The sequence below is a fragment of the Phyllobates terribilis genome, unplaced genomic scaffold, assembly GCF_046119375.1.
Source record: "Phyllobates terribilis strain yellow unplaced genomic scaffold, ASM4611937v1 Scaffold_9__5_contigs__length_417890890, whole genome shotgun sequence".
Taxonomy (NCBI): Eukaryota; Metazoa; Chordata; class Amphibia; order Anura; family Dendrobatidae; genus Phyllobates; species Phyllobates terribilis.
This window is the reverse complement of record NW_027362769.1, coordinates 301,839,578-301,867,411: the sequence shown is the minus strand read 5'-3', so window position 1 is coordinate 301,867,411 and position 27,834 is coordinate 301,839,578. Positions and strand designations below refer to the sequence as shown.

At 35.4% G+C, this 27,834-nt stretch overlaps 36 non-coding genes across 36 annotated transcripts; all 36 read right to left on the bottom strand.

Annotated features, from left to right (window-relative positions):
- Positions 1 to 443: 443 nt before the first annotated feature.
- On the bottom strand, positions 444 to 517 carry TRNAT-UGU (transfer RNA threonine (anticodon UGU)). The gene has a single exon. It is a non-coding gene; the product is annotated as a tRNA-Thr (tRNA).
- A 381-nt stretch (positions 518 to 898) lies between these two features.
- On the bottom strand, positions 899 to 972 carry TRNAT-UGU (transfer RNA threonine (anticodon UGU)). The gene has a single exon. It is a non-coding gene; the product is annotated as a tRNA-Thr (tRNA).
- An 831-nt stretch (positions 973 to 1,803) lies between these two features.
- On the bottom strand, positions 1,804 to 1,877 carry TRNAT-UGU (transfer RNA threonine (anticodon UGU)). Its single transcript has one exon. It is a non-coding gene; the product is annotated as a tRNA-Thr (tRNA).
- A 381-nt stretch (positions 1,878 to 2,258) lies between these two features.
- Positions 2,259 to 2,332, bottom strand: TRNAT-UGU (transfer RNA threonine (anticodon UGU)). The gene has a single exon. It is a non-coding gene; the product is annotated as a tRNA-Thr (tRNA).
- Positions 2,333 to 2,711: 379 nt separating this feature from the next.
- On the bottom strand, positions 2,712 to 2,785 carry TRNAT-UGU (transfer RNA threonine (anticodon UGU)). Its single transcript has one exon. It is a non-coding gene; the product is annotated as a tRNA-Thr (tRNA).
- Positions 2,786 to 3,166: 381 nt separating this feature from the next.
- On the bottom strand, positions 3,167 to 3,240 carry TRNAT-UGU (transfer RNA threonine (anticodon UGU)). Its single transcript has one exon. It is a non-coding gene; the product is annotated as a tRNA-Thr (tRNA).
- An 822-nt stretch (positions 3,241 to 4,062) lies between these two features.
- Positions 4,063 to 4,136, bottom strand: TRNAT-UGU (transfer RNA threonine (anticodon UGU)). The gene has a single exon. It is a non-coding gene; the product is annotated as a tRNA-Thr (tRNA).
- Positions 4,137 to 4,516: 380 nt separating this feature from the next.
- Positions 4,517 to 4,590, bottom strand: TRNAT-UGU (transfer RNA threonine (anticodon UGU)). The gene has a single exon. It is a non-coding gene; the product is annotated as a tRNA-Thr (tRNA).
- Positions 4,591 to 5,613: 1,023 nt separating this feature from the next.
- TRNAT-UGU (transfer RNA threonine (anticodon UGU)) lies at positions 5,614 to 5,687 on the bottom strand. Its single transcript has one exon. It is a non-coding gene; the product is annotated as a tRNA-Thr (tRNA).
- A 381-nt stretch (positions 5,688 to 6,068) lies between these two features.
- Positions 6,069 to 6,142, bottom strand: TRNAT-UGU (transfer RNA threonine (anticodon UGU)). Its single transcript has one exon. It is a non-coding gene; the product is annotated as a tRNA-Thr (tRNA).
- Positions 6,143 to 6,521: 379 nt separating this feature from the next.
- On the bottom strand, positions 6,522 to 6,595 carry TRNAT-UGU (transfer RNA threonine (anticodon UGU)). The gene has a single exon. It is a non-coding gene; the product is annotated as a tRNA-Thr (tRNA).
- Positions 6,596 to 6,976: 381 nt separating this feature from the next.
- Positions 6,977 to 7,050, bottom strand: TRNAT-UGU (transfer RNA threonine (anticodon UGU)). The gene has a single exon. It is a non-coding gene; the product is annotated as a tRNA-Thr (tRNA).
- Positions 7,051 to 7,872: 822 nt separating this feature from the next.
- On the bottom strand, positions 7,873 to 7,946 carry TRNAT-UGU (transfer RNA threonine (anticodon UGU)). Its single transcript has one exon. It is a non-coding gene; the product is annotated as a tRNA-Thr (tRNA).
- A 380-nt stretch (positions 7,947 to 8,326) lies between these two features.
- On the bottom strand, positions 8,327 to 8,400 carry TRNAT-UGU (transfer RNA threonine (anticodon UGU)). The gene has a single exon. It is a non-coding gene; the product is annotated as a tRNA-Thr (tRNA).
- Positions 8,401 to 8,779: 379 nt separating this feature from the next.
- Positions 8,780 to 8,853, bottom strand: TRNAT-UGU (transfer RNA threonine (anticodon UGU)). Its single transcript has one exon. It is a non-coding gene; the product is annotated as a tRNA-Thr (tRNA).
- A 379-nt stretch (positions 8,854 to 9,232) lies between these two features.
- On the bottom strand, positions 9,233 to 9,306 carry TRNAT-UGU (transfer RNA threonine (anticodon UGU)). Its single transcript has one exon. It is a non-coding gene; the product is annotated as a tRNA-Thr (tRNA).
- A 379-nt stretch (positions 9,307 to 9,685) lies between these two features.
- TRNAT-UGU (transfer RNA threonine (anticodon UGU)) lies at positions 9,686 to 9,759 on the bottom strand. Its single transcript has one exon. It is a non-coding gene; the product is annotated as a tRNA-Thr (tRNA).
- An 831-nt stretch (positions 9,760 to 10,590) lies between these two features.
- On the bottom strand, positions 10,591 to 10,664 carry TRNAT-UGU (transfer RNA threonine (anticodon UGU)). The gene has a single exon. It is a non-coding gene; the product is annotated as a tRNA-Thr (tRNA).
- A 381-nt stretch (positions 10,665 to 11,045) lies between these two features.
- On the bottom strand, positions 11,046 to 11,119 carry TRNAT-UGU (transfer RNA threonine (anticodon UGU)). The gene has a single exon. It is a non-coding gene; the product is annotated as a tRNA-Thr (tRNA).
- Positions 11,120 to 11,498: 379 nt separating this feature from the next.
- TRNAT-UGU (transfer RNA threonine (anticodon UGU)) lies at positions 11,499 to 11,572 on the bottom strand. Its single transcript has one exon. It is a non-coding gene; the product is annotated as a tRNA-Thr (tRNA).
- Positions 11,573 to 12,856: 1,284 nt separating this feature from the next.
- Positions 12,857 to 12,930, bottom strand: TRNAT-UGU (transfer RNA threonine (anticodon UGU)). The gene has a single exon. It is a non-coding gene; the product is annotated as a tRNA-Thr (tRNA).
- A 1,733-nt stretch (positions 12,931 to 14,663) lies between these two features.
- On the bottom strand, positions 14,664 to 14,737 carry TRNAI-UAU (transfer RNA isoleucine (anticodon UAU)). The gene has a single exon. It is a non-coding gene; the product is annotated as a tRNA-Ile (tRNA).
- An 833-nt stretch (positions 14,738 to 15,570) lies between these two features.
- Positions 15,571 to 15,644, bottom strand: TRNAT-UGU (transfer RNA threonine (anticodon UGU)). The gene has a single exon. It is a non-coding gene; the product is annotated as a tRNA-Thr (tRNA).
- A 381-nt stretch (positions 15,645 to 16,025) lies between these two features.
- Positions 16,026 to 16,099, bottom strand: TRNAT-UGU (transfer RNA threonine (anticodon UGU)). The gene has a single exon. It is a non-coding gene; the product is annotated as a tRNA-Thr (tRNA).
- Positions 16,100 to 16,930: 831 nt separating this feature from the next.
- TRNAT-UGU (transfer RNA threonine (anticodon UGU)) lies at positions 16,931 to 17,004 on the bottom strand. The gene has a single exon. It is a non-coding gene; the product is annotated as a tRNA-Thr (tRNA).
- Positions 17,005 to 17,385: 381 nt separating this feature from the next.
- TRNAT-UGU (transfer RNA threonine (anticodon UGU)) lies at positions 17,386 to 17,459 on the bottom strand. Its single transcript has one exon. It is a non-coding gene; the product is annotated as a tRNA-Thr (tRNA).
- Positions 17,460 to 17,838: 379 nt separating this feature from the next.
- Positions 17,839 to 17,912, bottom strand: TRNAT-UGU (transfer RNA threonine (anticodon UGU)). The gene has a single exon. It is a non-coding gene; the product is annotated as a tRNA-Thr (tRNA).
- An 831-nt stretch (positions 17,913 to 18,743) lies between these two features.
- On the bottom strand, positions 18,744 to 18,817 carry TRNAT-UGU (transfer RNA threonine (anticodon UGU)). The gene has a single exon. It is a non-coding gene; the product is annotated as a tRNA-Thr (tRNA).
- Positions 18,818 to 19,646: 829 nt separating this feature from the next.
- On the bottom strand, positions 19,647 to 19,720 carry TRNAI-UAU (transfer RNA isoleucine (anticodon UAU)). The gene has a single exon. It is a non-coding gene; the product is annotated as a tRNA-Ile (tRNA).
- A 1,288-nt stretch (positions 19,721 to 21,008) lies between these two features.
- On the bottom strand, positions 21,009 to 21,082 carry TRNAT-UGU (transfer RNA threonine (anticodon UGU)). Its single transcript has one exon. It is a non-coding gene; the product is annotated as a tRNA-Thr (tRNA).
- A 1,283-nt stretch (positions 21,083 to 22,365) lies between these two features.
- Positions 22,366 to 22,439, bottom strand: TRNAT-UGU (transfer RNA threonine (anticodon UGU)). The gene has a single exon. It is a non-coding gene; the product is annotated as a tRNA-Thr (tRNA).
- Positions 22,440 to 22,818: 379 nt separating this feature from the next.
- TRNAI-UAU (transfer RNA isoleucine (anticodon UAU)) lies at positions 22,819 to 22,892 on the bottom strand. Its single transcript has one exon. It is a non-coding gene; the product is annotated as a tRNA-Ile (tRNA).
- A 379-nt stretch (positions 22,893 to 23,271) lies between these two features.
- TRNAT-UGU (transfer RNA threonine (anticodon UGU)) lies at positions 23,272 to 23,345 on the bottom strand. Its single transcript has one exon. It is a non-coding gene; the product is annotated as a tRNA-Thr (tRNA).
- A 1,287-nt stretch (positions 23,346 to 24,632) lies between these two features.
- Positions 24,633 to 24,706, bottom strand: TRNAI-UAU (transfer RNA isoleucine (anticodon UAU)). Its single transcript has one exon. It is a non-coding gene; the product is annotated as a tRNA-Ile (tRNA).
- Positions 24,707 to 25,531: 825 nt separating this feature from the next.
- Positions 25,532 to 25,605, bottom strand: TRNAT-UGU (transfer RNA threonine (anticodon UGU)). Its single transcript has one exon. It is a non-coding gene; the product is annotated as a tRNA-Thr (tRNA).
- An 832-nt stretch (positions 25,606 to 26,437) lies between these two features.
- TRNAT-UGU (transfer RNA threonine (anticodon UGU)) lies at positions 26,438 to 26,511 on the bottom strand. The gene has a single exon. It is a non-coding gene; the product is annotated as a tRNA-Thr (tRNA).
- Between the last annotated feature and the right edge of the window lie 1,323 nt (positions 26,512 to 27,834).

The window sequence follows — 27,834 nt, the reverse complement described above, 5'->3', positions numbered from 1 at the left end:
GAGATTTGAACTCAGGGTCTCCTGTTTACAAGACAGGCACTTTAACCAACAAAGCCACAGCACCACAAACTGATGAGGAGGACAGGAAAGCCAGTGAGGATTTAATCACTAATTTAAAATTTCAAGTGGTTAACTGAGCAAAACAACATTAAGCTTGAGTATTATTCCATGCAAAGCATAATCATGGAATAAGATGTCGCTCTCAGTCTTGGCACTTGAGAAACCGAGTAATTTTTGAAGAGCATTATTTAAAAGGACAATGAGAAATTTGTAGAATAGTTAAAAAAATTACTGCTGTAACTTTTTTAAAGCTTCAACCCGTCTTTCTTCCATTTTAGCACTTAGAGCAGATTCTTAATCCCACTATTGCACTATCGTAGAGATCGATGTTGTACACAATCAAATTCCACATTTTGAAGTTTAAAATTTTTATTTGGAACAAACAGCACTGCTGAGATTTGAACTCAGGTTCTCCTGTTTACAAGACAGGCGCTTTAACCAACTAAGCCACAGAACCACAAGCTGAAGAGGAGGACAGGAAAGCCAGTGAGGATTTAATTACTAATTAAAAGTTTCAAGTGGTTAACTGAGCAAAACAACATTAAGCTTGAGTAGTATTCCATGCAAAGCATAATCATGGAGTAAGATGTCGCTCTCAGTCTTGGCACTTGAGAAACCAAGTAATTTTTGAAAAGCATTATTAAAAAGGACAATGACAAATTTGTACAATAGTAAAAAATAAAACACTGCTGTAACTTTTTCAAAGCTTCATTCCGTCTTCCTTCCATTTTAGCACTTAGAGCAGATTCTTAATCCCACTATTGCACTATCGTAGAGATCGATGTTGTACACAATCAAATTCCACATTTTGATTTTTAAAAGGTTTATTTGGAACAGACAGCACTGCTGAGATTTGAACTCAGGATCTCCTGTTTACAAGACAGGCACTTTAACCAACTAAGCCACAGCACCACAAACTGATGAGGAGTGCAGGAAAGCCAGTGAGGATTTAATCACTAATTAAAAATTTCAAGTGGTTAACTGAGCAAAACAACATTAAGCTTGAGTTTTATTCCATGCAAAACATAATCATGGAATAAGATGTCAATCTCAGTTTTGGAACTTGAGAAACCAAGTAATTTTTGAAGAGCATTATTTAAAAGGACAATGAGAAATTTGTAGAATAGTTAAAAAAATACTGCTGTAACTTTTTTAAAGCTTCATCCCGTCTTTCTTCCTTTTTGGCAGTTAGAGCAGATTCTTAATCCCACTATTGAACTATTGTTGAGATAGATGTTATACACAATCAAATTCCACATTTTGATGTTTAAAAGCTTTATTTGGAACAGACAGCACTGCTGAGATTTGAACTCAGGGTCTCCTGTTTACAAGACAGGCACTTTAACCAACAAAGCCACAGCACCACAAACTGATGAGGAGGACAGGAAAGCCAGTGAGGATTTAATCACTAATTTAAAATTTCAAGTGGTTAACTGAGCAAAACAACATTAAGCTTGAGTATTATTCCATGCAAAGCATAATCATGGAATAAGATGTCGCTCTCAGTCTTGGCACTTGAGAAACCGAGTAATTTTTGAAGAGCATTATTTAAAAGGACAATGAGAAATTTGTAGAATAGTTAAAAAAATTACTGCTGTAACTTTTTTAAAGCATCAACCCGTCTTTCTTCCATTTTAGCACTTAGAGCAGATTCTTAATCCCACTATTGCACTATCGTAGAGATCGATGTTGCACACAATTGAAGTGCACATTTTGAGGTTTAAAAGCTTTATTTGGAACAGATGGAACTGCTGAGATTTGAGCTCAGGATCTCCTGTTTACAAGACAGGCGCTTTAACCAACTAAGCCACAGCACCACAAGCTGAAGAAGAGGACAGGAAAGCCAGTGAGGATTTAATTACTAATTAAAAGTTTCAAGTGGTTAACTGAGCAAAACAACATTAAGCTTGAGTAGTATTCCATGCAAAGCATAATCATGGAATAAGATGTCGCTCTCAGTCTTGGCAATTGAGAAACCAAGTAATTTTTGAAGAGCATTATTTAAAAGGACAATGACAAATTTGTAGAATAGCAAAAAAAAATACACTGCTGTAACTTTTTTAAAGCTTCATCCCGTCTTTCTTCCTTTTTAGCACTTAGAGCAGATTCTTAATCCCACTATTGCACTATCGTAGAGATCGATGTTGTACACAATCAAATTCCACATTTTGAAGTTTAAAATTTTTATTTGGAACAAACAGCACTGCTGAGATTTGAACTCAGGTTCTCCTGTTTACAAGACAGGCACTTTAACCAACTAAGCCACAGCACCACAAACTGATGAGGAGAACAGGAAAGCCAGTGAGGATTTAATCACTAATTAAAAATTTCAAGTGGTTAACTGAGCAAAACAATATTAAGCTTGAGTATTATTCCATGCAAAGCATATTCATGGAATAAGATGTCGCTCTCAGTCTTGGCAATTGAGAAACCAAGTAATTTTTGAAGAGCATTATTTAAAAGGACAATGAGAAATTTGTAGAATAGTTAAAAAAATTACTGCTGTAACTTTTTTACAGCTTCATCCCGTCTTTCTTCCTTTTTAGCACTTAGAGCAGATTCTTAATCCCACTATTGCACTATTGTAGAGATCGATGTTGCACACAATTGAAGTGCACATTTTGAGGTTTTAAAGTTTTATTTGGAACAGATGACACTGTTGAGATTTGAACTCAGGATCTCCTGTTTACAAGACAGGCGCTTTAACCAACTAAGCCACAGCACCACAAGCTGAAGAGGAGGACAGGAAAGCCAGTGAGGATTTAATTACTAATTAAAAGTTTCAAGTGGTTAACTGAGCAAAACAACATTAAGCTTGAGTAGTATTCCATGCAAAGCATAATCATGGAGTAAGATGTCGCTCTCAGTCTTGGCACTTGAGAAACCAAGTAATTTTTGAAAAGCATTATTAAAAAGGACAATGACAAATTTGTAGAATAGTAAAAAATAAAACACTGCTGTAACTTTTTCAAAGCTTCATTCCGTCTTCCTTCCATTTTAGCACTTAGAGCAGATTCTTAATCCCACTATTGCACTATCGTAGAGATCGATGTTGTACACAATCAAATTCCACATTTTGATTTTTAAAAGGTTTATTTGGAACAGACAGCACTGCTGAGATTTGAACTCAGGATCTCCTGTTTACAAGACAGGCACTTTAACCAACTAAGCCACAGCACCACAAACTGATGAGGAGTACAGGAAAGCCAGTGAGGATTTAATCACTAATTAAAAATTTCAAGTGGTTAACTGAGCAAAACAACATTAAGCTTGAGTTTTATTCCATGCAAAACATGATCATGGAATAAGATGTCAATCTCAGTTTTGGAACTTGAGAAACCAAGTAATTTTTGAAGAGCATTATTTAAAAGGACAATGAGAAATTTGTAGAATAGTTAAAAAAATACTGCTGTAACTTTTTTAAAGCTTCATCCCGTCTTTCTTCCTTTTTGGCAGTTAGAGCAGATTCTTAATCCCACTATTGAACTATCGTTGAGATAGATGTTATACACAATCAAATTCCACATTTTGATGTTTAAAAGCTTTATTTGGAACAGACAGCACTGCTGAGATTTGAACTCAGGGTCTCCTGTTTACAAGACAGGCACTTTAACCAACAAAGCCACAGCACCACAAACTGATGAGGAGGACAGGAAAGCCAGTGAGGATTTAATCACTAATTTAAAATTTCAAGTGGTTAACTGAGCAAAAGAACATTAAGCTTGAGTATTATTCCATGCAAAGCATAATCATGGAATAAGATGTCGCTCTCAGTCTTGGCACTTGAGAAACCGAGTAATTTTTGAAGAGCATTATTTAAAAGGACAATGAGAAATTTGTAGAATAGTTAAAAAAATTACTGCTGTAACTTTTTTAAAGCTTCAACCCGTCTTTCTTCCATTTTAGCACTTAGAGCAGATTCTTAATCCCACTATTGCACTATCGTAGAGATCGATGTTGCACACAATTGAAGTGCACATTTTGAGGTTTAAAAGCTTTATTTGGAACTGCTGAGATTTGAGCTCAGGATCTCCTGTTTACAAGACAGGCGCTTTAACCAACTAAGCCACAGCACCACAAGCTGAAGAAGAGGACAGGAAAGCCAGTGAGGATTTAATTACTAATTAAAGTTTCAAGTGGTTAACTGAGCAAAACAACATTAAGCTTGAGTAGTATTCCATGCAAAGCATAATCATGGAATAAGATGTCGCTCTCAGTCTTGGCAATTGAGAAACCAAGTAATTTTTGAAGAGCATTATTTAAAAGGACAATGACAAATTTGTAGAATAGCAAAAAAAAATACACTGCTGTAACTTTTTTAAAGCTTCATCCCGTCTTTCTTCCTTTTTAGCACTTAGAGCAGATTCTTAATCCCACTATTGCACTATCGTAGAGATCGATGTTGTACACAACCAAATTCCACATTTTGAAGTTTAAAATTTTTATTTGGAACAGACAGCACTGCTGAGATTTGAACTCAGGTTCTCCTGTTTACAAGACAGGCACTTTAACCAACTAAGCCACAGCACCACAAACTGATGAGGAGAACAGGAAAGCCAGTGAGGATTTAATCACTAATTAAAAATTTCAAGTGGTTAACTGAGCAAAACAATATTAAGCTTGAGTATTATTCCATGCAAAGCATATTCATGGAATAAGATGTCGCTCTCAGTCTTAGCAATGGAGAAACCAAGTAATTTTTGAAGAGCATTATTTAAAAGGACAAACTGATGAGGAGTGCAGGAAAGCCAGTGAGGATTTAATCACTAATTAAAAATTTCAAGTGGTTAACTGAGCAAAACAACATTAAGCTTGAGTTTTATTCCATGCAAAACATAATCATGGAATAAGATGTCAATCTCAGTTTTGGAACTTGAGAAACCAAGTAATTTTTGAAGAGCATTATTTAAAAGGACAATGAGAAATTTGTAGAATAGTTAAAAAAATACTGCTGTAACTTTTTTAAAGCTTCATCCCGTCTTTCTTCCTTTTTGGCAGTTAGAGCAGATTCTTAATCCCACTATTGAACTATTGTTGAGATAGATGTTATACACAATCAAATTCCACATTTTGATGTTTAAAAGCTTTATTTGGAACAGACAGCACTGCTGAGATTTGAACTCAGGGTCTCCTGTTTACAAGACAGGCACTTTAACCAACAAAGCCACAGCACCACAAACTGATGAGGAGGACAGGAAAGCCAGTGAGGATTTAATCACTAATTTAAAATTTCAAGTGGTTAACTGAGCAAAACAACATTAAGCTTGAGTATTATTCCATGCAAAGCATAATCATGGAATAAGATGTCGCTCTCAGTCTTGGCACTTGAGAAACCGAGTAATTTTTGAAGAGCATTATTTAAAAGGACAATGAGAAATTTGTAGAATAGTTAAAAAAATTACTGCTGTAACTTTTTTAAAGCATCAACCCGTCTTTCTTCCATTTTAGCACTTAGAGCAGATTCTTAATCCCACTATTGCACTATCGTAGAGATCGATGTTGCACACAATTGAAGTGCACATTTTGAGGTTTAAAAGCTTTATTTGGAACAGATGGAACTGCTGAGATTTGAGCTCAGGATCTCCTGTTTACAAGACAGGCGCTTTAACCAACTAAGCCACAGCACCACAAGCTGAAGAAGAGGACAGGAAAGCCAGTGAGGATTTAATTACTAATTAAAAGTTTCAAGTGGTTAACTGAGCAAAACAACATTAAGCTTGAGTAGTATTCCATGCAAAGCATAATCATGGAATAAGATGTCGCTCTCAGTCTTGGCAATTGAGAAACCAAGTAATTTTTGAAGAGCATTATTTAAAAGGACAATGACAAATTTGTAGAATAGCAAAAAAAAATACACTGCTGTAACTTTTTTAAAGCTTCATCCCGTCTTTCTTCCTTTTTAGCACTTAGAGCAGATTCTTAATCCCACTATTGCACTATCGTAGAGATCGATGTTGTACACAATCAAATTCCACATTTTGAAGTTTAAAATTTTTATTTGGAACAAACAGCACTGCTGAGATTTGAACTCAGGTTCTCCTGTTTACAAGACAGGCACTTTAACCAACTAAGCCACAGCACCACAAACTGATGAGGAGAACAGGAAAGCCAGTGAGGATTTAATCACTAATTAAAAATTTCAAGTGGTTAACTGAGCAAAACAATATTAAGCTTGAGTATTATTCCATGCAAAGCATATTCATGGAATAAGATGTCGCTCTCAGTCTTGGCAATTGAGAAACCAAGTAATTTTTGAAGAGCATTATTTAAAAGGACAATGAGAAATTTGTAGAATAGTTAAAAAAATTACTGCTGTAACTTTTTTACAGCTTCATCCCGTCTTTCTTCCTTTTTAGCACTTAGAGCAGATTCTTAATCCCACTATTGCACTATTGTAGAGATCGATGTTGCACACAATTGAAGTGCACATTTTGAGGTTTTAAAGTTTTATTTGGAACAGATGACACTGTTGAGATTTGAACTCAGGATCTCCTGTTTACAAGACAGGCGCTTTAACCAACTAAGCCACAGCACCACAAGCTGAAGAGGAGGACAGGAAAGCCAGTGAGGATTTAATTACTAATTAAAAGTTTCAAGTGGTTAACTGAGCAAAACAACATTAAGCTTGAGTAGTATTCCATGCAAAGCATAATCATGGAGTAAGATGTCGCTCTCAGTCTTGGCACTTGAGAAACCAAGTAATTTTTGAAAAGCATTATTAAAAAGGACAATGACAAATTTGTAGAATAGTAAAAAATAAAACACTGCTGTAACTTTTTCAAAGCTTCATTCCGTCTTCCTTCCATTTTAGCACTTAGAGCAGATTCTTAATCCCACTATTGCACTATCGTAGAGATCGATGTTGTACACAATCAAATTCCACATTTTGATTTTTAAAAGGTTTATTTGGAACAGACAGCACTGCTGAGATTTGAACTCAGGATCTCCTGTTTACAAGACAGGCACTTTAACCAACTAAGCCACAGCACCACAAACTGATGAGGAGTACAGGAAAGCCAGTGAGGATTTAATCACTAATTAAAAATTTCAAGTGGTTAACTGAGCAAAACAACATTAAGCTTGAGTTTTATTCCATGCAAAACATGATCATGGAATAAGATGTCAATCTCAGTTTTGGAACTTGAGAAACCAAGTAATTTTTGAAGAGCATTATTTAAAAGGACAATGAGAAATTTGTAGAATAGTTAAAAAAATACTGCTGTAACTTTTTTAAAGCTTCATCCCGTCTTTCTTCCTTTTTGGCAGTTAGAGCAGATTCTTAATCCCACTATTGAACTATCGTTGAGATAGATGTTATACACAATCAAATTCCACATTTTGATGTTTAAAAGCTTTATTTGGAACAGACAGCACTGCTGAGATTTGAACTCAGGGTCTCCTGTTTACAAGACAGGCACTTTAACCAACAAAGCCACAGCACCACAAACTGATGAGGAGGACAGGAAAGCCAGTGAGGATTTAATCACTAATTTAAAATTTCAAGTGGTTAACTGAGCAAAAGAACATTAAGCTTGAGTATTATTCCATGCAAAGCATAATCATGGAATAAGATGTCGCTCTCAGTCTTGGCACTTGAGAAACCGAGTAATTTTTGAAGAGCATTATTTAAAAGGACAATGAGAAATTTGTAGAATAGTTAAAAAAATTACTGCTGTAACTTTTTTAAAGCTTCAACCCGTCTTTCTTCCATTTTAGCACTTAGAGCAGATTCTTAATCCCACTATTGCACTATCGTAGAGATCGATGTTGCACACAATTGAAGTGCACATTTTGAGGTTTAAAAGCTTTATTTGGAACTGCTGAGATTTGAGCTCAGGATCTCCTGTTTACAAGACAGGCGCTTTAACCAACTAAGCCACAGCACCACAAGCTGAAGAAGAGGACAGGAAAGCCAGTGAGGATTTAATTACTAATTAAAGTTTCAAGTGGTTAACTGAGCAAAACAACATTAAGCTTGAGTAGTATTCCATGCAAAGCATAATCATGGAATAAGATGTCGCTCTCAGTCTTGGCAATTGAGAAACCAAGTAATTTTTGAAGAGCATTATTTAAAAGGACAATGACAAATTTGTAGAATAGCAAAAAAAAATACACTGCTGTAACTTTTTTAAAGCTTCATCCCGTCTTTCTTCCTTTTTAGCACTTAGAGCAGATTCTTAATCCCACTATTGCACTATCGTAGAGATCGATGTTGTACACAACCAAATTCCACATTTTGAAGTTTAAAATTTTTATTTGGAACAGACAGCACTGCTGAGATTTGAACTCAGGTTCTCCTGTTTACAAGACAGGCACTTTAACCAACTAAGCCACAGCACCACAAACTGATGAGGAGAACAGGAAAGCCAGTGAGGATTTAATCACTAATTAAAAATTTCAAGTGGTTAACTGAGCAAAACAATATTAAGCTTGAGTATTATTCCATGCAAAGCATATTCATGGAATAAGATGTCGCTCTCAGTCTTAGCAATGGAGAAACCAAGTAATTTTTGAAGAGCATTATTTAAAAGAACAATGAGAAATTTGTAGAATAGTTAAAAAAAATACTGCTGTAACTTTTTTACAGCTTCATCCCGTCTTTCTTCCTTTTTAGCACTTACAGCAGATTCTTAATCCCACTATTGCACTATCGTAGAGATCGATGTTGCACACAATTGAAGTGCACATTTTGAGGTTTTAAAGTTTTATTTGGAACAGATGACACTGTTGAGATTTGAACTCAGGATCTCCTGTTTACAAGACAGGCACTTTAACCAACTAAGCCACAGCACCACAAGCTGAAAAGGAGGACAGGAAAGCCAGTGAGGATTTAATTACTAATTAAAAGTTTCAAGTGGTTAACTGAGCAAAACAACATTAAGCTTGAGTAGTATTCCATGCAAAGCATAATCATGGAGTAAGATGTCGCTCTCAGTCTTGGCACTTGAGAAACCAAGTAATTTTTGAAGAGCATTATTTAAAAGGACAATGAGAAATTTGTAGAATAGTTAAAAAAAATACTGCTGTAACTTTTTTAAAGCTTCATCCCGTCTTTCTTCCTTTTTAGCACTTAGAGCAGATTCTTAATCCCACTATTGCACTATCGTAGAGATCGATGTTGTACACAATCAAATTCCACATTTTGATGTTTAAAAACTTTATTTGGAACAGATAGCACAGCTGAGATTTGAACTCAGGATCTCCTGTTTACAAGACGGGCGCTTTAACCAACTAAGCCACAGCACCACAAGAAGGTGAGGAAGACAGTAAAGCCAGTGAGGATTTAATCACTAATTAAAAATTTCAAGTGGTTAACTGAGCAAAACAACATTAAGCTTGAGTAGTATTCCATGCAAAGCATAATCATGGAATAAGATTTCGCTCTCAGTCTTGGCAATTGAGAAACCAAGTAATTTTTGAAGAGAATTATTTAAAAGGACAATGACAAATTTGTAGAATAGCAAAAAAAAACACTACTGTAACTCTTTTAAAGCTTCATCCCGTCTTTGTTCCTTTTTAGCACTTAGAGCAGATTCTTAATCCTACTATTCCACTATCGTAGAGATGGATGTTGCACACAATTGAATTGCACATTTTGAGGTTTAATAGCTTTATTTGGAACAGATGGCACTGCTGAGATTTGAACTCAGGATCTCCTGTTTACAAGACAGGCGTTTTAACCAACTAAGCCACAGCACCACAAGCTGAATAGGAGGACAGGAAAGCCAGTGAGGATTTAATTACTAATTAAAAGTTTCAAGTGGTTAACTGAGCAAAACAACATTAAGCTTGAGTAGTATTCCATGCAAAGCATAATCATGGAATAAGATGTCGCTCTCAGTCTTGGCAATTGAGAAACCAAGTAATTTTTGAAGAGCATTATTTAAAAGGACAATGAGAAATTTGCAGAATAGTTAAAAAAATACTGCTGTAACTTTTTTAAAGCTTCATCCCGTGTTTCTTCCTTTTTAGCAGTTAGAGCAGATTCTCAATCCCACTATTGAACTATCGTTGAGATAGATGTTATACACAATCAAATTCCACATTTTGATGTTTAAAAGCTTTATTTGGAACAGACAGCACTGCTGAGATTTGAACTCAGGGTCTCCTGTTTACAAGACAGGCACTTTAACCAACAAAGCCACAGCACCACAAACTGATGAGGAGGACAGGAAAGCCAGTGAGGATTTAATCACTAATTTAAAATTTCAAATGGTTAACTGAGCAAAACAACATTAAGCTTGAGTATTATTCCATGCAAAGCATAATCATGGAATAAGATGTCGCTCTCAGTCTTGGCACTTGAGAAACCGAGTAATTTTTGAAGAGCATTATTTAAAAGGACAATGAGAAATTTGTAGAATAGTTAAAAAAATTACTGCTGTAACTTTTTTAAAGCTTCAACCCGTCTTTCTTCCTTTTTAGCACTTAGAGCAGATTCTTAATCCCACTATTGCACTATCGTAGACATCGATGTTGCACACAATTGAAGTGCACATTTTGAGGTTTAAAAGCTTTATTTGGAACAGATGGAACTGCTGAGATTTGAGCTCAGGATCTCCTGTTTACAAGACAGGCGCTTTAACCAACTAAGCCACAGCACCACAAGCTGAAGAGGAGGACAGGAAAGCCAGTGAGGATTTAATTACTAATTAAAAGTTTCAAGTGGTTAACTGAGCAAAACAACATTAAGCTTGAGTAGTATTCCATGCAAAGCATAATCATGGAATAAGATGTCGCTCTCAGTCTTGGCAATTGAGAAACCAAGTAATTTTTGAAGAGCATTATTTAAAAGGACAATGACAAATTTGTAGAATAGCAAAAAAAAATACACTGCTGTAACTTTTTTAAAGCTTCATCCCGTCTTTCTTCCTTTTTAGCACTTAGAGCAGATTCTTAATCCCACTATTGCACTATCGTAGAGATCGATGTTGTACACAATCAAATTCCACATTTTGAAGTTTAAAATTTTTATTAGGAACAGACAGCACTGCTGAGATTTGAACTCAGGTTCTCCTGTTTACAAGACAGGCACTTTAACCAACTAAGCCACAGCACCACAAACTGATGAGGAGAACAGGAAAGCCAGTGAGAATTTAATCACTAATTAAAAATTTCAAGTGGTTAACTGAGCAAAACAATATTAAGCTTGAGTATTATTCCATGCAAAGCATATTCATGGAATAAGATGTCGCTCTCAGTCTTGGCAATTGAGAAACCAAGTAATTTTTGAAGAGCATTATTTAAAAGGACAATGAGAAATTTGTAGAATAGTTAAAAAAAATACTGCTGTAACTTTTTTACAGCTTCATCCCGTCTTTCTTCCTTTTTAGCACTTAGAGCAGATTCTTAATCCCACTATTGCACTATCGTAGAGATCGATGTTGCACACAATTGAAGTGCACATTTTGAGGTTTAAAAGCTTTATTTGGAACAGATGGCACTGCTGAGATTTGAACTCAGGATCTCCTGTTTACAAGACAGGCGCTTTAACCAACTAAGCCACAGCACCACAATCTGAAGAGGAGGACAGGAAAGAGAGTGAGGATTTAATTACTAATTAAAAGTTTCAAGAGGTTAACTGAGCAAAACAACATTAAGCTAGAGTAGTATTCCATGCAAAGCATAATCATGGAGTAAGATGTCGCTCTCAGTCTTTGCAATTGAGAAACCAAGTAATTTTTGAAGAGTATTATTTAAAAGGACAATGAGAAATTTGTAGGATAGTTATATAAAATACTGCTGTAACTTTTTTAAAGCTTCATCCCATTTTCTTCCTTTTTAGCACTTAGAGCAGATTCTAAATCCCACTATTGCACTATCGTAGAGATCGATGTTGTACACAATCAAATTCCACATTTTGATGTTTAAAAGCTTTATTTGAAACAGACAGCACTGCTGAGATTTGAACTCAGAATCTCCTGTTTACAAGACAGGCACTTTAACCAACTAAGCCACAGCACAACAAGCAGATGATGAAGATAGGAAAGCCAGTGAGGATTTAATCACTATTTAAAAATTTCAAGTGGTTAACTGAGCAAAACAACATTAAGCTTGAGTATTATTCCATGCAAAGCATAATCATGGAATAAGATGTCGCTCTCAGTCTTGGCACTTGAGAAACCAAGTAATTTTTGAAGAGCATTATTTAAAAGGACAATGAGAAATTTGTAGAATAGTTAAAAAAAATATTGCTGTAACTTTTTTAAAGCTTCATCCCGTCTTTCTTCCTTTTTAGCACTTAGAGCAGATTCTTAATCCCACTATTGCACTATCGTAGAGATCGATGTTGTACACAATCAAATTCCACATTTTGATGTTTAAAAGCTTTATTTGGAACAGACAGCACTACTGAGATTTGAACTGAGGATCTCCTGTTTACAAGACTGGCACTTTAACCAACTAAGCCACAGCACCACAAACTGATGAGGAGGACAGGAAAGCCAGTGAGGATTTAATCACTAATTAAAAATTTCAAGTGGTTAACTGAGCAAAACAACATTAAGCTTGAGTATTATTCCATGCAAAGCATAATCATGGAATAAGATGTCGCTCTCAGTCTTGGCACTTGAGAAACCAAGTAATTTTTGAAGAGCATTATTTAAAAGGACAATGAGAAATTTGTAGAATAGTTAAAAAAAATACTGCTGTAACTTTTTTACAGCTTCATCCCGTCTTTCTTCCTTTTTAGCACTTAGAGCAGATTCTAAATCCCACTATTGCACTATCGTAGAGATCGATGTTTTACACAATCAAATTCCACATTTTGATGTTTAAAAGCTTTATTTGGAACATACAGCACTGCTGAGATTTGAACTCAGGATCTCCTGTTTACAAAACAGGCACTTTAACCAACTAAGCCACAGCACCACAAACTGATGAGGAGGACAGGAAAGCCAGTGAGGATTTTATCACTAATTAAAATTTCAAGTGGTTAACTGAGCAAAACAACATTAAGCTTGAGTAGTATTCCATGCAAAGCATAATCATGCAATAAGATGTCGCTCTCAGTCTTGGCACTTGAGAAACCAAGTAATTTTTGAAGAGCATTATTTAAAAGGACAATGACAAATTTGTAGAATAATTAAGAAAACACTACTGTAACTTTTTTAAAGCTTCATCCCGTCTTTCTTCCTTTTTAGCACTTAGAGCAGATTCTTAATCCCACTATTGCACTATCGTAGAGATCGATGTTGTACACAATCAAATTCCACATTTTGATGTTTAAAAGCTTTATTTGGAACAGACAGCACTGCTGAGATTTGAACTCAGGATATCCTGTTTACAAGACAGGCAATTTAACCAACTAAGCCACAGCACCACAAACTGATGAGGAGGACAGGAAAGCCAGTGAGGATTTAATCACTAATTAAAAATTTCAAGTGGTTAACTGAGCAAATCAACATTAAGCTTGAGTAGTATTCCATGCAAAGCATAATCATGGAATAAGATGTCGCTCTCAGTCTTGGCAATTGAGAAACCAAGTAATTTTTGAAGAGCATTATTTAAAAGGACAATGAGAAATTTGTAGAATAGTTAAAAAAATGCTGCTGTAACTTTTTTACAGCTTCATCCCGTCTTTCTTCCTTTTTAGCACTTAGAGCAGATTCTTAATCCCACTATTGAACTATCATAGAGATCGATGTTGTACACAATCAAATTCCACATTTTGATGTTTAAAAGCTTTATTTGGAACAGACAGCACTGCTGAGATTTGAACTCAGGATCTCCTGTTTACAAAACAGGCACTTTAACAAACTAAGCCACTGCACCACAAACTGATGAGGAGGACAGGAAAGCCGTGAGGATTTTATCACTAATTAAAAATTTCAAGTGGTTAACTGAGCAAAACAACATTAAGCTTGAGTAGAATTCCATGCAAAGCATAATCATGGAATAAGATGTCGCTCTCAGTCTTGGCACTTGAGAAACCAAGTAATTTTTGAAGAGCATTATTTAAAAGGACAATGACAAATTTGTAGAATAATTAAGAAAACACTACTGTAACTTTTTTAAAGCTTCATCCCGTCTTTCTTCCTTTTTAGCACTTAGAGCAGATTCTTAATCCCACTATTGCACTGTCGTAGAGATCGATGTTGTACACAATCAAATTCCACATTTTGATGTTTAAAAGCTTTATTTGGAACAGACAGCACTGCTGAGATTTGAACTCAGGATCTCCTATTTACAAGACAGGCACTTTAACCAACTAGGCCACAGCACCACAAGCAGTTGATGAAGATAGGAAAGCCAGTGAGGATTTAATCACTATTTAAAAATTTCAAGTGGTTAACTGAGCAAAACAACATTAAGCTTGAGTATTATTCCATGCAAAGCATAATCATGGAATAAGATGTCGCTCTCAGTCTTGGCACTTGAGAAACCAAGTAATTTTTGAAGAGCATTATTTAAAAGGACAATGAGAAATTTGTAGAATAGTTAAAAAAAATACTGCTGTAACTTTTTTAAAGCTTCATCCCGTCTTTCTTCCTTTTTAGCACTTAGAGCAGATTCTTAATCCCACTATTGCACTATCGTAGAGATCGATGTTGTACACAATCAAATTCCACATTTTGATGTTTAAAAGCTTTATTTTGAACAGACAGCACTGCTGAGATTTGAACTCAGGATCTCCTGTTTATAAGACAGGCACTTTAACCAACTAAGCCACAGCACCACAAGCTGAAGAGGAGGACAGGAAAGCCAGTGAGGATTTAATTACTAATTAAAAGTTTCAAGTGGTTAACTGAGCAAAACAACATTAAGCTTGAGTATTATTCCATGCAAAGCATAATCATGGAGTAAGATGTCGCTCTCAGTCGTGGCACTTGAGAAACCAAGTAATTTTTGAATAGCATTTTTAAAAAGCACAATGACAAATTTTACAATAGTAAAAAATAAAACACTGCTGTAACTTTTTCAAAGCTTCATTCCGTCTTCCTTCCATTTTAGCACTTAGAGCAGATTCTTAATCCCACTATTGCACTATCGTAGAGATCGATGTTGTACACAATCAAATTCCACATTTTGATTTTTAAAAGGTTTATTTGGAACAGACAGCACTGCTGAAATTTGAACTCAGGATCTCCTGTTTACAAGACTGGCACTTTAACCAACTAAGCCACAGCACCACAAACTGATGAGGAGGACAGGAAAGCCAGTGAGGATTTAATCACTAATTTAAAATTTCAAGTGGTTAACTGAGCAAAACAACATTAAGCTTGAGTATTATTCCATGCAAAGCATAATCATGGAATAAGATGTCGCTCTCAGTCTTGGCACTTGAGAAACCGAGTAATTTTTGAAGAGCATTATTTAAAAGGACAATGAGAAATTTGTAGAATAGTTAAAAAAATTACTGCTGTAACTTTTTTAAAGCTTCAACCCATCTTTCTTCCATTTTAGCACTTAGAGCAGATTCTTAATCCCACTATTGCACTATCGTAGAGATCGATGTTGCACACAATTGAAGTGCACATTTTGAGGTTTAAAAGCTTTATTTGGAACAGATGGAACTGCTGAGATTTGAGCTCAGGATCTCCTGTTTACAAGACAGGCGCTTTAACCAACTAAGCCACAGCACCACAAGCTGAAGAGGAGGACAGGAAAGCCAGTGAGGATTTAATTACTAATTAAAAGTTTCAAGTGGTTAACTGAGCAAAACAACATTAAGCTTGAGTAGTATTCCATGCAAAGCATAATCATGGAATAAGATGTCGCTCTCAGTCTTGGCAATTGAGAAACTAAGTAATTTTTGAAGAGCATTATTTAAAAGGACAATGACAAATTTGTAGAATAGCAAAAAAAAATACACTGCTGTAACTTTTTTAAAGCTTCATCCCGTCTATCATCCTTTTTAGCACTTAGAGCAGATTCTTAATCCCACTATTGCACTATCGTAGAGATCGATGTTGTACACAATCAAATTCCACATTTTGAAGTTTAAAAGGTTTATTTGGAACAGACAGCACTGCTGAGATTTGAACTCAGGATCTCCTGTTTACAAGACAGGCACTTTAACCAACTAAGCCACAGCACCACAAACTGATGAGGAGTACAGGAAAGCCAGTGAGGATTTAATCACTAATTAAAAATTTCAAGTGGTTAACTGAGCAAAACAACATTAAGCTTGAGTTTTATTCCATGCAAAACATAATCATGGAATAAGATGTCAATCTCAGTTTTGGAACTTGAGAAACCAAGTAATTTTTGAAGAGCATTATTTAAAAGGACAATGAGAAATTTGTAGAATAGTTAAAAAAATACTGCTGTAACTTTTTTAAAGCTTCATCCCGTCTTTCTTCCTTTTTAGCAGTTAGAGCAGATTCTTAATCCCACTATTGAACTATCGTTGAGATAGATGTTATACACAATCAAATTCCACATTTTGATGTTTAAAAGCTTTATTTGGAACAGACAGCACTGCTGAGATTTGAACTCAGGGTCTCCTGTTTACAAGACAGGCACTTTAACCAACAAAGCCACAGCACCACAAACTGATGAGGAGGACAGGAAAGCCAGTGAGGATTTAATCACTAATTTAAAATTTCAAGTGGTTAACTGAGCAAAACAACATTAAGCTTGAGTATTATTCCATGCAAAGCATAATCATGGAATAAGATGTCGCTCTCAGTCTTGGCACTTGAGAAACCGAGTAATTTTTGAAGAGCATTATTTAAAAGGACAATGAGAAATTTGTAGAATAGTTAAAAAAATTACTGCTGTAACTTTTTTAAAGCTTCAACCCGTCTTTCTTCCTTTTTAGCACTTAGAGCAGATTCTTAATCCCACTATTGCACTATCGTAGAGATCGATGTTGCACACAATTGAAGTGCACATTTTGAGGTTTAAAAGCTTTATTTGGAACAGATGGAACTGCTGAGATTTGAGCTCAGGATCTCCTGTTTACAAGACAGGCGCTTTAACCAACTAAGCCACAGCACCACAAGCTGAAGAGGAGAACAGGAAAGCCAGTGAGGATTTAATTACTAATTAAAAGTTTCAAGTGGTTAACTGAGCAAAACAACATTAAGCTTGAGTAGTATTCCATGCAAAGCATAATCATGGAATAAGATGTCGCTCTCAGTCTTGGCAATTGAGAAACCAAGTAATTTTTGAAGAGCATTATTTAAAAGGACAATGACAAATTTGTAGAATAGCAAAAAAAAATACACTGCTGTAACTTTTTTAAAGCTTCATCCCGTCTTTCTTCCTTTTTAGCACTTAGAGCAGATTCTTAATCCCACTATTGCACTATCGTAGAGATCGATGTTGTACACAATCAAATTCCACATTTTGAAGTTTAAAATTTTTATTAGGAACAGACAGCACTGCTGAGATTTGAACTCAGGTTCTCCTGTTTACAAGACAGGCACTTTAACCAACTGAGCCACAGCACCACAAACTGATGAGGAGAACAGGAAAGCCAGTGAGGATTTAATTACTAATTAAAAATTTCAAGTGGTTAACTGAGCAAAACAATATTAAGCTTGAGTATTATTCCATGCAAAGCATATTCATGGAATAAGATGTCGCTCTCAGTCTTGGCAATTGAGAAACCAAGTAATTTTTGAAGAGCATTATTTAAAAGGACAATGAGAAATTTGTAGAATAGTTAAAAAAAATACTGCTGTAACTTTTTTACAGCTTCATAGCGTCTTTCTTCCTTTTTAGCACTTAGAGCAGATTCTTAATCCCACTATTGCACTATCGTAGAGATCGATGTTGCACACAATTGAAGTGCACATTTTGAGGTTTAAAAGCTTTATTTGGAACAAATGGCACTGCTGAGATTTGAACTCAGGATCTCCTGTTTACAAGACAGGCGCTTTAACCAACTAAGCCACAGCACCACAAGCTGAAGAGGAGGACAGGAAAGAGAGTGAGGATTTAATTACTAATTAAAAGTTTCAAGTGGTTAACTGAGCAAAACAACATTAAGCTAGAGTAGTATTCCATGCAAAGCATAATCATGGAGTAAGATGTCGCTCTCAGTCTTTGCAATTGAGAAACCAAGTAATTTTTGAAGAGTATTATTTAAAAGGACAATGAGAAATTTGTAGGATAGTTATATAAAATACTGCTGTAACTTTTTTAAAGCTTCATCCCATTTTCTTCCTTTTTAGCACTTAGAGCAGATTCTAAATCCCACTATTGCACTATCGTAGAGATCGATGTTGTACACAATCAAATTCCACATTTTGATGTTTAAAAGCTTCATTTGAAACAGACAGCACTGCTGAGATTTGAACTCAGAATCTCCTGTTTACAAGACAGGCACTTTAACCAACTAAGCCACAGCACAACAAGCAGATGATGAAGATAGGAAAGCCAGTGAGGATTTAATCACTATTTAAAAATTTCAAGTGGTTAACTGAGCAAAACAACATTAAGCTTGAGTATTATTCCATGCAAAGCATAATCATGGAATAAGGTGTCGCTCTCAGTCTTGGCACTTGAGAAACCAAGTAATTTTTGAAGAGCATTATTTAAAAGGACAATGAGAAATTTGTAGAATAGTTAAAAAAAATATTGCTGTAACTTTTTTAAAGCTTCATCCCGTCTTTCTTCCTTTTTAGCACTTAGAGCAGATTCTAAATCCCACTATTGCACTATCGTAGAGATCGATGTTGTACACAATCAAATTCCACATTTTGATGTTTAAAAGCTTTATTTGGAACATACAGCACTGCTGAGATTTGAACTCAGGATCTCCTGTTTACAAAACAGGCACTTTAACCAACTAAGCCACAGCACCACAAACTGATGAGGAGGACAGGAAAGCCAGTGAGGATTTTATCACTAATTAAAATTTCAAGTGGTTAACTGAGCAAAACAACATTAAGCTTGAGTAGTATTCCATGCAAAGCATAATCATACAATAAGATGTCGCTCTCAGTCTTGGCACTTGAGAAACCAAGTAATTTTTGAAGAGCATTATTTAAAAGGACAATGACAAATTTGTAGAATAATTAAGAAAACACTACTGTAACTTTTTTAAAGCTTCATCCCGTCTTTCTTCTTTTTTAGCACTTAGAGCAGATTCTTAATCCCACTATTGCACTATCGTAGAGATCGATGTTGTACACAATCAAATTCCACATTTTGATGTTTAAAAGCTTTATTTGGAACAGACAGCACTGCTGAGATTTGAACTCAGGATCTTCTATTTACAAGACAGGCACTTTAACCAACTAGGCCACAGCACCACAAGCAGTTGATGAAGATAGGAAAGCCAGTGAGGATTTAATCACTATTTAAAAATTTCAAGTGGTTAACTGAGCAAAACAACATTAAGCTTGAGTATTATTCCATGCAAAGCATAATCATGGAAAAGATGTCGCTCTCAGTCTTGGCACTTGAGAAACCAAGTAATTTTTGAAGAGCATTATTTAAAAGGACAATGAGAAATTTGTAGAATAGTTAAAAAAAATACTGCTGTAACTTTTTTAAAGCTTCATCCCGTCTTTCTTCCTTTTTAGCACTTAGAGCAGATTCTTAATCCCACTATTGCACTATCGTAGAGATCGATGTTGTACACAATCAAATTCCACATTTTGATGTTTAAAAGCTTTATTTCGAACAGACAGCACTGCTGAGATTTGAACTGAGGATCTCCTGTTTATAAGACAGGCACTTTAACCAACTAAGCCACAGCACCACAAGCTGAAGAAGAGGACAGGAAAGCCAGTGAGGATTTAATTACTAATTAAAAGTTTCAAGTGGTTAACTGAGCAAAACAACATTAAGCTTGAGTAGTATTCCATGCAAAGCATAATCATGGAGTAAGATGTCGCTCTCAGTCGTGGCACTTGAGAAACCAAGTAATTTTTGAATAGCATTTTTAAAAAGGACAATGACAAATTTTACAATAGTAAAAAATAAAACACTGCTGTAACTTTTTCAAAGCTTCATTCCGTCTTCCTTCCATTTTAGCACTTAGAGCAGATTCTTAATCCCACTATTGCACTATCGTAGAGATCGATGTTGTACACAATCAAATTCCACATTTTGATTTTTAAAAGGTTTATTTGGAACAGACAGCACTGCTGAAATTTGAACTCAGGATCTCCTGTTTACAAGACTGGCACTTTAACCAACTAAGCCACAGCACCACAAACTGATGAGGAGGACAGGAAAGCCAGTGAGGATTTAATCACTAATTAAAAATTTCAAGTGGTTAACTGAGCAAAACAACATTAAGCTTGAGTATTATTCCATGCAAAACATAATCATGGAATAAGATGTCAATCTCAGTCTTGGAACTTGAGAAACCAAGTAATTTTTGAAGAGCATTATTTAAAAGAACAATGAGAAATTTGTAGAATAGTTAAAAAAAATACTGCTGTAACTTTTTTAAAGCTTCAACCCGTCTTTCTTCCTTTTTAGCACGTAGAGCAGATTCTTAATCCCACTATTGCACTATCATAGAGATCGATGTTGCACACAATTGAAGTGCACATTTTGAGGTTTAAAAGCTTTATTTGGAACAGATAGCACTGCTGAGATTTGAGCTCCGGATCTCCTGTTTACAAGACAGGCGCTTTAACCAACTAAGCCACAGGACCGCAAGCTGAAGAAGAGGACAGGAAAGCCAGTGAGGATTTAATTACTAATTAAAAGTTTCAAGTGGTTAACTGAGCAAAACAACATTAAGCTTGAGTAGTATTCCATGCAAAGCATAATCATGGAATAAGATGTCGCTCTCAGTCTTGGCAATTGAGAAACCAAGTAATTTTTGAAGAGCATTATTTAAAAGGACAATGACAAATTTGTAGAATAGCAAAAAAAAAAACACTGCTGTAACTTTTTTAAAGCTTCATCCTGTCTTTGTTCCTTTTTAGCACTTAGAGCAGATTCTTAATCCCACTATTGCACTATCGTAGAGATCGATGTTGTACACAATTAGAGTCCACATTTTGATATTTTAAAGCTTTATTAGGAACAGACAGCACTGCTGAGATTTGAACTCAGGATCTCCTGTTTACAAAACAGGCACTTTAACCAACTAAGCCACAGCACCACAAACTGATGAGGAGGACAGTAAAGCCAGTGAGGATTTTATCACTAATTAAAGATTTCAAGTGGTTAACTGAGCAAAACAACATTAAGCTTGAGTAGTATTCCATGCAAAGCATAATCATGGAATAAGATGTCGCTCTCAGTCTTGGCACTTGAGAAACCAAGTAATTTTTGAAGAGCATTATTTAAAAGGACAATGACAAATTTGTAGAATAATTAAGAAAACACTACTGTAACTTTTTTAAAGCTTCATACCGTCTTTCTTCCTTTTTAGCACTTAGAGCAGATTCTTAATCCCACTATTGCACTATCGTAGAGATCGATGTTGTACACAATCAAATTCCACATTTTGATGTTTAAAAGCTTTATTTGGAACAGACAGCACTGCTGAGATTTGAACTCAGGATCTCCTGTTTACAAGACAGGCAATTTAACCAACTAAGCCACAGCACCACAAACTGATGAGGAGGACAGGAAAGCCAGTGAGGATTTAATCACTAATTAAAAATTTCAAGTGGTTAACTGAGCAAATCAACATTAAGCTTGAGTAGTATTCCATGCAAAGCATAATCATGGAATAAGATTTCGCTCTCAGTCTTGGCAATTGAGAAACCAAGTAATTTTTGAAGAGCATTATTTAAAAGGACAATGAGAAATTTGTAGAATAGTTAAAAAAAATGCTGCTGTAACTTTTTTACAGCTTCATCCCATCTTTCTTCCTTTTTAGCACTTAGAGCAGATTCTTAATCCCACTATTGAACTATCGTAGAGATCGATGTTGTACACAATCAAATTCCACATTTTGATGTTTAAAAGCTTTATTTGGAACAGACAGCACTGCTGAGATTTGAACTCAGGATCTCCTGTTTACAAAACAGGCACTTTAACAAACTAAGCCACTGCACCACAAACTGATGAGGATAACAGGAAAGCCAGTGAGGATTTTATCACTAATTAAAAATTTCAAGTGGTTAACTGAGCAAAACAACATTAAGCTTGAGTAGTATTCCATGCAAAGCATAATCATGGAATAAGATGTCGCTCTCAGTCTTGGCACTTGAGAAACCAAGTAATTTTTGAAGAGCATTATTTAAAAGGACAATGACAAATTTGTAGAATAATTAATAAAACACTACTGTAACTTTTTTAAAGCTTCATCCCGTCTTTCTTCCTTTTTAGCACTTAGAGCAGATTCTTAATCCCACTATTGCACTATCGTAGAGATCGATGTTGTACACAATCAAATTCCACATTTTGATGTTTAAAAGCTTTATTTGGAACAGACAGCACTGCTGAGATTTGAACTCAGGATCTCCTGTTTACAAGACAGGCACTTTAACCAACTAAGCCACAGCACCACAAGCAGATGATGAAGATAGGAAAGCCAGTGAGGATTTAATCACTATTTAAAAATTTCAAGTGGTTAACTGAGCAAAACAACATTAAGCTTGAGTATTATTCCATGCAAAGCATAATCATGGAATAAGATGTCGCTCTCAGTCTTGGCACTTGAGAAACCAAGTAATTTTTGAAGAGCATTATTTAAAAGGACAATGAGAAATTTGTAGAATAGTTAAAAAAAATACTGCTGTAACTTTTTTAAAGCTTCATCCCGTCTTTCTTCCTTTTTAGCACTTAGAGCAGATTCTTAATCCCACTATTGCACTATCGTAGAGATCGATGTTGTACACAATCAAATTCCACATTTTGATGTTTAAAAGCTTTATTTCGAACAGACAGCACTGCTGAGATTTGAACTGAGGATCTCCTGTTTATAAGACAGGCACTTTAACCAACTAAGCCACAGCACCACAAGCTGAAGAGGAGGACAGGAAAGCCAGTGAGGATTTAATTACTAATTAAAAGTTTCAAGTGGTTAACTGAGCAAAACAACATTAAGCTTGAGTATTATTCCATGCAAAGCATAATCATGGAATAAGATGTCGCTCTCAGTCTTGGCACTTGAGAAACCGAGTAATTTTTGAAGAGCATTATTTAAAAGGACAATGAGAAATTTGTAGAATAGTTAAAAAATTTACTGCTGTAACTTTTTTAAAGCTTCAACCCGTCTTTCTTCCTTTTTAACACTCAGAGCAGATTCTTAATCCCACTATTGCACTATCGTAGAGATCGATGTTGCACACAATTGAAGTGCACATTTTGAGGTTTAAAAGCTTTATTTGGAACAGATGGCACTGCTGAGATTTGAGCTCAGGATCTCCTGTTTACAAGACAGGCGCTTTAACCAACTAAGCCACAGCACCACAAGCTGAAGAGGAGGACAGGAAAGCCAGTGAGGATTTAATTACTAATTAAAAGTTTCAAGTGGTTAACTGAGCAAAACAACATTAAGCTTGAGTAGTATTCCATGCAAAGCATAATCATGGAATAAGATGTCGCTCTCAGTCTTGGCAATTGAGAAACCAAGTAATTTTTGAAGAGCATTATTTAAAAGGACAATGACAAATTTGTAGAATAGCAAAAAAAAATACACTGCTGTAACTTTTCTAAAGCTTCATCCTGTCTTTGTTCCTTTTTAGCACTTAGAGCAGATTCTTAATCCCACTATTGCACTATCGTAGAGATCGCTGTTGTACACAATTAGAGGCCACATTTTGATATTTTAAAGCTTTATCTGCAACAGACAGCACAGCTGAGATTTGATCTCAGGATCTCCTGTTTACAAGACGGGCGCTTAAACCAACTAAGCCACAGCACCACAAGAAGGTGAGGAAGACAGGAAAGCCAGTGAGGATTTAATCACTAATTAAAAATTTCGAGTGGTTATCTGAGCAAAACAACATTAAGCTTGAGTAGTATTCCATGCAAAGCATAATCATGGAATAAGATTTCGCTCTCAGTCTTGGCAATTTAGAAACCAAGTAATTTTTGAAGAGCATTATTTAAAAGGACAATGACAAATTTGTAGAATAGCAAAAAAAAAACACTGCTGTAACTTTTTTAAAGCTTCATCCCGTCTTTCTTCCTTTTTAGCACTTAGAGCAGATTCTTAATCCCACTATTGCACTATCGTAGAGATCGATGTTGTACACAATCAAATTCCACATTTTGATGTTTAAAAGCTTTATTTGGAACAGACAGCACTGCTGAGATTTGAACTCAGGATCTCGTCTTTACAAGACAGGCACTTTAACCAACTAAGCCACAGCACCACAAGCAGATGATGAAGATAGGAAAGCCAGTGAGGATTTAATCACTATTTAAAAATTTCAAGTGGTTAACTGAGCAAAACAACATTAAGCTTGAGTATTATTCCATGCAAAGCATAATCATGGAATAAGATGTCGCTCTCAGTCTTGGCACTTGAGAAACCAAGTAATTTTTGAAGAGCATTATTTAAAAGGACAATGAGAAATTTGTAGAATAGTTAAAAAAAATACTGCTGTAACTTTTTTAAAGCTTCATCCCGTCTTTCTTCCTTTTTAGCACTTAGAGCAGATTCTTAATCCCACTATTGCACTATCGTAGAGATCGATGTTGTACACAATCAAATTCCACATTTTGATGTTTAAAGCTTTATTTTGAACAGACAGCACTGCTGAGATTTGAACTGAGGATCTCCTGTTTATAAGACAGGCACTTTAACCAACTAAGCCACAGCACCACAAGCTTAAGAGGAGGACAGGAAAGCCAGTGAGGATTTAATTACTAATTAAAAGTTTCAAGTGGTTAACTGAGCAAAACAACATTAAGCTTGAGTATTATTCCATGCAAAGCATAATCATGGAATAAGATGTCACTCTCAGTCTTGGCACTTGAGAAACCAAGTAATTTTTGAAGAGCATTATTTAAAAGGACAATGAGAAATTTGTAGAATAGTTAAAAAAATTACTGCTGTAACTTTTTTAAAGCTTCAACCCGTCTTACTTCCTTTTTAGCACTTAGAGCAGATTCTTAATCCCACTATTGTAGAGATTGCTGTTGTACACAATTAGAGGCCACATTTTGATATTTTAAAGCTTTATCTGCAACAAACAGCACAGCTGAGATTTGATCTCAGGATCTCCTGTTTACAAGATGGGCGCTTAAACCAACTAAGCCACAGCACCACAAGAAGGTGAGGAAGACAGGAAAGCCAGTGAGGATTTAATCACTAATTAAAAATTTCGAGTGGTTATCTGAGCAAAACAACATTAAGCTTGAGTAGTATTCCATGCAAAGCATAATCATGGAATAAGATTTCGCTCTCAGTCTTGGCAATTTAGAAACCAAGTAATTTTTGAAGAGCATTATTTAAAAGGACAATGACAAATTTGTAGAATAGCAAAAAAAAATCACTGCTGTAACTTTTTTAAAGCTTCATCCCATCTTTCTTCCTTTTTAGCACTTAGAGCAGATTCTTAATCCTACTATTGCACTATCGTAGAGATCGATGTTGCACACACTTGAATTGCACATTTTGAGGTTTAAAAGCTTTATTTTGAACAGATGGCACTGCTGAGATTTGAACTCAGGATCTCCTGTTTACAAGACAGGCGCTTTAACCAACTAAGCCACAGCACCACAAGCTTTAGAGGAGGACAGGAAAGACAGTGAGGATTTAATTACTAATTAAAAGTTTCAAGTGGTTAACTGAGCAAAACAACATTAAGCTTGAGTAGTATTCCATGCAAAGCATAATCATGGAATAAGATGTCGCTCTCAGTCTTGGCAATTGAGAAACCAAGTTATTTTTGAAGAGCATTATTTAAAAGGACAATGAGAAATTTGTAGAATAGTTAAAAAAAATACTGCTGTAACTTTTTTACAGCTTCATCCCGTCTTTCTTCCTTTTTAGCACTTAGAGCAGATTCTTAATCCCACTATTGCACTATCGTAGAGATCGATGTTGTACACAATCAAATTCCACATTTTGATGTTTTAAAGCTTTATTTGGAACAGACAGCACTGCTGAGATTTGACCTCAGGATCTCCTGTTTACGAAACAGGCACTTTAACCAACTAAGCCACAGCACCACAAACTGATGAGGAGGACAGGAAAGCCAGTGAGGATTTTATCACTAAATAAAAATTTCAAGTGGTTAACTGAGCAAAACAACATTAAGCTTGAGTAGTATTCCATGCAAAGCATAATCATGTAATAAGATGTCGCTCTCAGTCTTGGCATTTAAGAAACCAAGTAATTTTTGAAGAGCATTATTTAAAAGGACAATGACAAATTTGTAGAATACTTATATAAAATACTGCTGTAACTTTTTTAAAGCTTCATCCCGTCTTTCTTCCTTTTTAGCACTTAGAGCAGATTCTAAATCCCACTATCGCACTATCGTAGAGATCGATGTTGTACACAATCAAATTCCACATTTTAATGTTTAAAAGCTTTATTTGGAACAGACAGCACTGCTGAGATTTGAACTCAGGATCTCCTGTTTACAAGACAGGCACTTTAACCAACTAAGCCACAGCACCACAAGCAGATGATGAAGATAGGAAAGCCAGTGAGGATTTAATCACTATTTAAAAATTTCAAGTGGTTAACTGAGCAAAACAACATTAAGCTTGAGTAGTATTCCATGCAAAGCATAATCATGGAATAAGATGTCGCTCTCAGTCTTGGCACTTGAGAAAGCAAGTAATTTTTGAAGAGCATTATTTAAAAGGACAATGACAAATTTGTAGAATAATTAAGAAAACACTACTGTAACTTTTTTAAAGCTTCATCCCGTCTTTATTCCTTTTTAGCACTTAGAGCAGATTCTTAATCCCACTATTGCACTATCATAGAGATCGATGTTGTACACAATCAAATTCCACATTTTGATGTTTAAAAGCTTTATTTGGAACAGACAGCACTACTGAGATTTGAACTGAGGATCTCCTGTTTACAAGACAGGCACTTTAACCAACTAAGCCACAGCACCACAAACTGATGAGGAGGACAGGAAAGCCAGTGAGGATTTAATCACTAATTAAAAATTTCAAGTGGTTAACTGAGCAAAACAACATTAAGCTTGAGTAGTATTCCATGCAAAGCATAATCATGGAATAAGATGTCGCTCTCAGTCTTGGCACTTGAGAAACCAAGTAATTTTTGAAGAGCATTATTTAAAAGGACAATGACAAATTTGTAGAATAATTAAGAAAACACTACTGTAACTTTTTTAAAGCTTCATCCCGTCTTTCTTCCTTTTTAGCACTTAGAGCAGATTCTTAATCCCACTATTGCACTATCGTAGAGATCGATGTTGTACACAATCAAATTCCACATTTTGATGTTTAAAAGCTTTATTTGGAACAGACAGCACTGCTGAGATTTGAACTCAGGATCTCCTGTTTACAAGACAGGCAATTTAACCAACTAAGCCACAGCACCACAAACTGATGAGGAGGACAGGAAAGCCAGTGAGGATTTAATCACTAATTAAAAATTTCAAGTGGTTAACTGAGCAAATCAACATTAAGCTTGAGTAGTATTCCATGCAAAGCATAATCATGGAATAAGATGTCGCTCTCAGTCTTGGCAATTGAGAAACCAAGTAATTTTTGAAGAGCATTATTTAAAAGGACAATGAGAAATTTGTAGAATAGTTAAAAAAAATGCTGCTGTAACTTTTTTACAGCTTCATCCCGTCTTTCTTCCTTTTTAGCACTTAGAGCAGATTCTTAATCCCACTATTGAACTATCGTAGAGATCGATGTTGTACACAATCAAATTCCACATTTTGATGTTTAAAAGCTTTATTTGGAACAGACAGCACTGCTGAGATTTGAACTCAGGATCTCCTGTTTACA